This window comes from Carassius auratus, chromosome 3 (genome assembly GCF_003368295.1).
Source record: "Carassius auratus strain Wakin chromosome 3, ASM336829v1, whole genome shotgun sequence".
In the NCBI taxonomy this organism is placed as follows: Eukaryota; Metazoa; Chordata; class Actinopteri; order Cypriniformes; family Cyprinidae; genus Carassius; species Carassius auratus.
Genome location: NC_039245.1, coordinates 399,919 through 409,501, shown reverse-complemented (window position 1 = coordinate 409,501; position 9,583 = coordinate 399,919).

The following is a 9,583-nucleotide window of genomic DNA, read 5'->3' as shown; positions in this document are numbered from 1 at the left end:
AATTTGATTAGAAGTAACAGAAAAAAATATTTTTTTGTTTTAAAAAATGTTTCAAAATTGTTTCAAATATATGCCATTTCAACACTGATATTATTAACAAATCAGCATATTAAAATTCAGCTTTTCCATCATTAATCTGAATAATTTCACAATATTACAGTTTATTTATTTATTTATTATTATTAATATTATTATTGCTTTGATCAAATAAATTTGTGTATATAAATAAGAAAAAAGGGTTCAATATGGCATGCATTTTGAAATACACAGTGTATTGTGATGTTTTTTAGGGTTAAAGGAAATAGAACATTTTATTTCCCCAAAAGGGAGTACTGCATAAAGTTTTAGCATAAGAAATTTCATGGGTTTTTTTGTTTTGTTTTCTTTTTTTCTTCTTCTCTTCCTTCATGTATTTCTCACATATAAGTAAAGACCACCACTGGAACCCCTTCAAAAAACAAAGGTGCAGGAGTCTCTACACAGAGTCATCAATCTCTATCAGTAAGCCGTTCTAAACTAATCAAACTTCTTATCATGTTATTTCCTCCTTCTCTCCTTTCATCTCTGATTCATCTCTGTAGTTCCTGTTTTCTTACTTTCTCATCTCCTCTTATTCAGCCGTCTCTCTTTCAGTCTCTCTTTTTTCTTTTCCACCTCTCACATCTCTTTCATCTCCTTCTCCCCTCTTTTTCCATGCATGTCTCAAAAATTCAGTTTCTGTTTCTATCACTCTGTTAAAGTACACCATGATATGCACTACTGTATTTGTTCTTGGCCCAGTGCTGCTGTTATACCTTCCTAGTAAGATCATGGGTTCATAAGACAGCAGCTCCATGATAATGAGTTCAGTGGCAATCTAATGTGTAATACAATTAACTAATTTCCAGCTCCAGATGCCCTTGGCACAGGGCAGCACAGTCCATTATGATTTTAGATTGTACACTGCTGGATGATATGAGCTGAATGATATCATTGTGGGGTTTATGGATCAGTAAATCTTTCTGTCAATCAAAGGTCCCACTCATTCCTAATGCTTTCATTGGTTTTTGGTCTACAGACCACTTTTTTACTCATACTGTGAGTTGTACAGTTCTGGTGTGGTATGCCATATATGTATGCTCCTTTCAAACGGTGTATGTTTTCTAAGAATAATCATGGTATAGTATCTAAAATATATCTAGGTATAATGTCATGTTTTAATGTTAACAAACTGAAGATTTATGTCTTTTCATTGTTTCTTCTTTATCTGAGCGCATAGACCAGTCCTGGCAAGCTCAGGTTTTTTTTTTTCTTTTGCTTTCTCTCTCTCAAATGGTGTGTTTTCTGGCAGAGCTTTGTTTTTGGTTTTAAACTTGGTAGGAGTGGCCTAGACCAGACTTACTCTTCTGAGGAAGTGTGAATTCATATATTTGCATGTATGGTTTCTTGCAATGTCAGCGGAAAGGCTGATATAAACCTGCCTGCATGTAATCGTCACAACCTGTCTGTGATACATTATCGAATAAAGGTCAGGTGTCTGTAAAAGAACCTGTGGCTTCGTGCAGCCATCTGAGCTGTTTCTTAAGAAAGCAAAGTGTAACCAGAGGCTTATACCAGTTGCCTTATTGATCTGTCTTGAAAGTATTATCATAATCTCTTTAAAGCATCTGGAAACTCATTTAAGATCAATAAACTCCTTGGTCTCTTTCCTGTTTGCGGTGTCTGTTTGCCTTTATGCAGCATATTCACATCACTGGATTTTTACATTTTTAACAAACACATTAAACTGTTTTCTTGGATTTGGAACATAGGGTTTAATCATAATGTAATCTTCAATTTAAAGACAACTTATAGCTGGGGGTGTTTTCAATCTTTTCCAAACTGAGTTCCAATGAATCTGCAAAGAAAAGCTCTCGTGCATGCAATGCATAAAATGTGCTTTGGGAAATAGTTTGCACGTGTGTTTTTCTCTTTATCCAGTATTCTCTTTCTGCATGTGCAGCTATAGGAGGCTCTATATGATATACAAATGAAATACATGTCACATACCCATCAGACTTTAGTGCATTCAGCCTAACCCGATGCTGCCAGGTCAATTTCAAATGAATGTAATGGTCCCCCAATGACATTTTGAAGCATGGACAAAACACAAACAGCAATAGGGAATGAAGCTATAGACATTCTTTTTCTATTATTACATTAAGAATTAGCATCCAACACTGACTATGTGGCAAAAGTGAGAAACAATAGAGTTGGGGCTTTTTAACACCCCTCAATCAATCTCCCAACGCTCTACTCACCCCCACCACCACCAGCTGAAATACTCAGGGAAGTGTTGGATTACTTTCACAAGGAGATCTTGAACCCCTTGACTTCCTGCCTGTTGATGAGGTCACCCGTCTCTGAGGGAGTGTCTGTGAAATGCCTCCTCTCAGTAACAGCCCAGCCCAAGAGTGGGGCTGGTATAGTCAGAGACGCTTGGGAAGGAGATGGAGGAGATGAACGAGGGGGGTGGTGGAGGAGCGACGGAACTGGGCTCAGCAGGGGGTCTGGAGGTGACGGTGAAGACCGTATCTTCCAGGGTCTGGGCATTCAGCCCAAACTCAGTGTGATTTCACATTATGGCACATTTATGGGGGTGGAAATTTTCAGTAACACTTGAGTGTGAGATCAGAATGTGATCGTCCGCCATCGCAGATATCGTATGCTAGCTGCCTATGGAATAATGACGGTAGAGAGTCACACTCTCCTCATCTCCCCTTGAGACACACATTCCCACTCAGTCCTGCATGGGCAATAATTGACTAATGCTTTCCAAATAAGCTCTTCAATGGCCATACCCAACATTGGAAGTTCCCTTCTCATGGGAGTCCTTTCTCCTTTGAGAGGGAAAGGTTTGAGTCTGTAGTCTCCCCCCAAAGCTTAACCCTTTTAACAAACTCATCTCCCACCACAATCTGCTGATCACCGATCAGCACGGCTGAAGGTCAAAGGACAAAGAGCTAAATTTTTTCTCAATCTGGTTCAGCCTGTATTGCAATTCCCATGCCATTTACACCACACAGTGAACCAAGGTGTATTTGTGATTTTATTAATGGCTTTTCAACAGGCCAGCCCTCTAATCGCCAGATAAACTCATGGGAATGTGACGTGACCATGTGACTCCTTTGTTTTATTAAGGCTGCGGGAAGGCGATGAGAGGTTGGGAGGAAAGGCATGGGTATCTGAGCTGTGCAAAGCATCCACTCAAATTTCAGAGCTCAAATGGTGTCCATTTGCCTCAAATTTTTCCAATTCCAAAGTCGATTGCTTTATGCATGCTCTTGTAATCTGATCTTTAGGTGATGCTGCTCTGGCTTTTCTCCTATTTCCACAGAGAATCCACAGCAGCTCTCAAGTGCTTTCTCCCATGGAAAGAGTGCAAGATCTGTCTGAGAAAGAAGAGAGGGTGGGATTCAGTCTGAGTCTGAGAAAAGCAGGCCTGTTGACTTTAATCTCTGCCTGAGCATAGGGCTGGAAAGGGCCACAGGGGAATGACCAATAGTCCTTCTGATAAAAACCAGCACCTTTCATTTAATCTTTACATGAATTTTTTTTTATTATTATTTAAATATTGAGGGGGGGGGGGACAGTTCTACATTTTTAGCATCCTCCAATAAAGTCCTCCCCCCTAACAAGCCGTTAAATTGCTTTTTTGAGTATAACTTGTAGTAGGCTCAGTGGTAAAGCATTGCATTAGCAGCGTAAAAGGTTGTAGGTTCAATTCCCAGGGAACAACACATACTGGTTAAAAAAATATTAATAAAATTGAAGCCTGAATGCACTCCAAGTTATTGCTAAATGTGTAAATGTATCTTGCAAAAGTAATCTGTTTCCACTGGTAGATATAATATGTCTGAACTACTGTGGGGGTTGGAAGTTGTGGAAACTGCTAAAACATCTGCACTCAATCGCAGTAGGCCTATACTGGAAGTCCGTCAAGTCTGTTTTATAGAATGCTTATGAATTCATCTAAAGCATTTGTCCTTAAAACCTGAAAACATTTGTCATGATTAAATCACAAAAGGTGGCATGTTTTTTATAAGGAGTCTCTCAGATAGCACATCAGCTCTCTGCATCCCTGAGGTAGACCTAAAAAAAAACATTAGACATGCAAAACTCACCAAAAAGTCAGTTTGACATACTTAATCATGTCCTTATGAGCCTGACCACACTTTCACAACCAGAATGGTTGTCTGGGGTTCTTGTGGTCGCCACAGCTGATATTTCCTAAATCCTGGAGAAACATGAAACTGTTGGATGTTTGGATCACCTTGTAGCTAGTGGATAAACCGACTTATTAGCAACCACAGAATGAACCAAATCACAGAAAGTTCCTTTTTCAATAAAAAATAAAAATAAATATAAAAATATTATTAACAAAATAGATAAAATCAATTATTTAATAAATAATACTACTAAAATCACGTAAAACTGCTACACGTATTTGTGACTGACCGTAGTGTTAGCTTTATACTGGCGCCATCTTGTGTTGTGAAAATAATTGTGGTTTTATCTACGTTTGCAGCTAAAGTGCAAACAAAAACTTTGACGTTTATTGTCATTATTCGAGTTTAAAGCTTGATAAAGTTAACTATACAGCTTGAAATAAATTACTATACTGTAGTTATTGTTTTGTTGTACTGCAGTGCACACTATACTCATAATTAAATACCTTTGTATAATTCGGGGAAATTATACTATTATAATAATTATATATATATTCATATATTTTATACTCATATACTTTCAATTAAAAGTCTGGGTAAAACAACAAAATCTAAGCAAAGAATGAAATTAAACGATGAAGGTATGGCAACAACAACAAAAGGTTAGCGTTGTGAGCAATTGGTAGGAATTCCCCATCAGCTTAAAACAAAGTTTAAAGCATCAAAACAAACCTGTAGGTTAAGGATGTATTTAGTCTATAAAGATTTACAAATGTAAACATTTTTAACTGTAACCAGTAGATGGCGTCATTGTTGTGGGTATCCTTGCAGTCAAGTGTTTCATCATGAAGTATAATTATACTATTCATGTGACTTATGTGAATTGCATCTGTACAGGCCCTGTAATGAAAGGCTATGAGAGGTCAAACTGGTTTCAGTTTTTCTGTGAAAGTTGACGCTCAGGCTAATGTGTTGCATGTGACACAAGAAAACCCCTTACAGACATAAGTCAACTTTTGTAATGAGGGTTGAATATGAACTGTTAACCACTCAAGACAATGCTGTCTTTCAGAAATGTGAAATTAGAGTAGGTTGCCACTTATATTTAAAAGTTTATACATTTATATATATATATATATATATATATATATATATATATATATATATATATATATATATATATATATATATATATATATATATATATATATATATATATTTATTTATTTATTATTATTTATATATATATTTTTTTTTTCAATATTTCAATATTTATTGAATATATGTAAAAGTGTCTTACACCTGAAACATAAAAACGAAACTGAAGGAAAGGTTTTAAGTCACTATGCACATTAATGCATCATAAAAATAAATCGTTTATATTTTGACCAAAATTTCACTTACAAAAATGTCCCATTTTAACCACATTTCAAAAACATTTCAGAAATATTGTTACTACAGTGAAACTGTAATAAATTAACATGAAATCCCCTCCAAATAGTCTTTCAGAATAGCATTCCTATCGTCAAGACATTGTCCATTGCCTTTGTGGACATACTTGCTCTTTGTTTGATGGTAGAAAAGTACTTCTTTCATTTGTGGAAAACAAAAAGTGTGGTGGTTTAACATAGAAAAAAAATCATGACAATCTCATGTTTTCATTTCTATGTTTACAACATCACATAAAGAGAACTCTTATGAAAGGGGATTTTGGTCGAATGCAGAAGGGACTGGCTATGAGCTTTATTCAATTCATACCAGAAATCACGTGACCTCACAGCAAGCCTCATTTTTTGCGGGGCTCAGCCAGGCTTCTTTCCAATGATTTAGAAGAAGATAAAGGGAAAGAGGATATAAAAAATAAACTGTAAGTCAAAGATACGCCCTGAAAAGACCAAGGAAATTAAAACACAGTATGGGCTTAAAATTAGTTTATTACTTCAAGAATTTATGACTTTTATCTGGAAGAACTAAAATATCCTATCGCCTTTGACCTAATGTAAAATATCTGTATCCGGTCTGTCTGTTCCAGCAAGTCTGATTCTAACCTTGTTTTCTCAGTTAATTCCATGAATGCAGTAAGGAAAACATTTGTGATCTTTAAAGAAATAATATTGCTATACTGTACAAATTGAGTACAGCAAATAAGTACAGTACGGGTATAGTACAAATACAGTACAAATCATTATCCTGAAGTGCTGTTTAGTATAACATGACATTCCTGTTTAAGGTATTTGAACAGGAACTATGTGTGGAGGCAGGAATAAGGCTAAGTGGGGCATTTCCAAGAACATGCTGGAGTGTGGAAATAGGCATTTTCCAGGAAGAGATAAAACGATGCTCCGGATTAAGGAAAAAAATGATTCACTGGTTTAGACCTGAGATAACACAATGTGATTAGCATTTTTAGTCAATGATTGTACCTCATGCTATTTTTCCAAGGACAATGTTAGAAGCGCTTCCTGTGCAAATGAACTGGATGGTTGGCATCATTATTACAACCGTATTGCACATAAATTTCAAACTGTAGTACTTAAGATTTTGCTTAAATCTGTATGAGCAATAGACCTTAATCTAATTAGATGCTGTATTGAAGTTTTCGCCTACTTTTTGGAGAGACGTTTCGTCATCTGAACAATCGTATGTTGTTAAACAATTGTACAGTCCATTGAATGCACTCTATTCAGTCCCTCACAGCCTCATTTTTATTCCTGTCAAAAATACCTTAAGGTCTACAGAATTGACACTTACCTTTATGCAGGTGAATGTTACATAAGCATACAGAGCTGTGGGAAACCAAAATTACAACCCTGATGGTGTCCGTGTGTAAATAAGAAGTACACCGTATCAGTGCTCTTTAACACTGACCTTCAAATGGCTTATTTTGGACATATTTGTTTTAGCTGGAATACATGCCTTGGAGTTTGCCCTAATTTGCAGGCTATACATTAGTACAGTCGGAGGATATCAAATCTATTCAGTATTTGGAGTTGATTTTACTCCACAAATTTTTTTCATATAGCCTACATAATCTAGCAGCAAGGCTCATGTTTCTGTGTGAGTTTGTTGTGCTCGGAAAGACTAAAGTCTGGTGGTGTTTGATCATCCACCGTTTAATGTATGATGTCCCCCCCCCCCCAATTACAAAGTTGGCAACTGTATGATACCTAGTGTTTTAAAATCTGTTCAGATTTTAAAAGCCATGTAGTGTAAGTGAAGTGAAGTGACATTCAGCCAAGTATGGTGACCCATACTCAGAATTTGTGCTCTGCATTTAACCCATCCGAAATGCACACACACAGAGCAGTGAACACACACACACACACTGTGAGCACACACCCGGAGCAGTGGGCAGCCATTTATGCTGCGGCGCCCGGGGAGCAGTTGGGGGTTCGATGCCTTGCTCAAGGGCACCTAAGTCGTGGTATTGAAGGTGGAGAGAGAGCTGTTCATGCACTCCCCCCACCCACAATTCCGTCCGGCCCGAGACTAGAACTCACAACCCTTCGATTGGGAGTCCAACCCTCTAACCATTAGGCCACGACTTCCCCCAACAGTATTCCAACATTTAGTCTATATTTGTTATTCCCTTTCTCATGTTAGTTTTCCGCTATGCTGGATTGTCTATTAACGCTTTATAACACTTAATTCCGGTCTCCAAACTGAATCCAACAGAACTGCATTATTGCTGTTTATCTGTGCTTGTTCCACTCTGTGTAGTGGCAGGAATTTTTCAGTGACTCTTTCTAGAGATTGCATTGTTTTTATGAGAGAGGCCTTGAGTCCAGTTTGTTCAAAATGCTGATTTATTAAGAAACGCAACACAACTAGTGTGTATTGCTAAGAGATGCAACAGTTGATTCTATTCTGACTTTGTTTATAACTAATTTGGAGCAAGACGTAACCATCAGTATTTTATCTAAATGTGAGTCACTCCATTGAAGTTTTGTTTAAAATAGCTTCTGGTCTGAATATGTGTTACAACACCTCTTTTGCTGGTCTCCTGTTGCTTCTTTAGAAACTGAGAGGAATTCTCACACGATGTGTGTTTTCTATCCTGCTCTCTCGACACATTCCATTCTCTCCCCCCCTCAGACTATAAAGCCCTCCTCTCCCTGACATCAAAGAAATAAACAAAGTTAAGCTGCAAGTCTAATAAGATTTCTTATGCTGTTTGTTAAAATAGAAGTCTCGTTAGTATGAGTTTTCCCTTCACCGACACGCTTTAACCTAAAGAAAAATGTCAAATTGATGTTAATGTTAAAACCGCATTTCATTAGCTCTGTACTTGTACTCTGCATAATGACAATAAAGTTGAATCTAATCTAATCTAATAACGTAAAGCCTACATTTGAGATGACCTCTTAGGAATCAAGGCTAGCAAGGCTATGAGTGCCTCAGTTCATTGAGAAGACACAAGGCACTCTGTTCTTCAGCGAGAACTCAATACTCCAAAAACTCACACAATCTCAGATACCACTGTGCATATCAGGATTAAACAAACTTCTTCCCTTTCTGGGGAATTATTATATATATTTTTTATAATGCACAAACAGAAATTATGTAAACATGTTTGATGGTGCATTCGATAATTCGTAAAAAAAAAAAAAAAAAAAAAAAAAAAAAAAAAAAAAAACAATAGACCAGAAAACAATGCAGCAACTGTGTTTCTGGCCAACACTGATTTGAAGAACAATTAATGTTCAGTGAAATGCATGTTATGGACATCTCAACATTTATTAAAACTATGAAAAAAGTTCTGCCTATTCTGCATTGCCACACAATGGATCTCTTAACCCACCGTTTACTGCCTAATAAACAGGAAAGATCAGACAGGGATTTATGTTTATGTCTGGGTGGGACATGTTGGCACATCATATGAATGCATGAATGTATGTCACTGTGGTTTTACTGTGTACTTTTAGTGGTATAACAAAAATACTTAGATGCCAAAACTACTGCTAGAGAAAACAAGCTGGTTATTTATGACTTTACTCAACATACAAAAATGCTATCCCTTGTGACATCTAGCTCCAGTCTCCCCTCCTAATATCATAATCAGCTTCCAGAAGAGATCAGATGTGCTAAAACACTAGTCACATTTAAATCTAGACTTAAAACTAATCTGTTTAGCTGTGCATTTATCGAATGAGCACTGTGCAATGTCTGAACTGATTGCACTATATTTTCACTGTTTTTTTTTGTTTGTTTTTTTGTAAAATCATTTTCTAACTGTTTTTAAATTCATTTGAATTTAGTAGATTTTTTTTTAAATTGCTTGTTTTATTTTTGTTCTTTTTTTCTTCATGATTATTTTACTTTCTTTTATGTAAAGCAGTTTGAATTACCATTACGTAATGTGCTGTATAAATAAACTTAACTTGCCTTGCCTAATA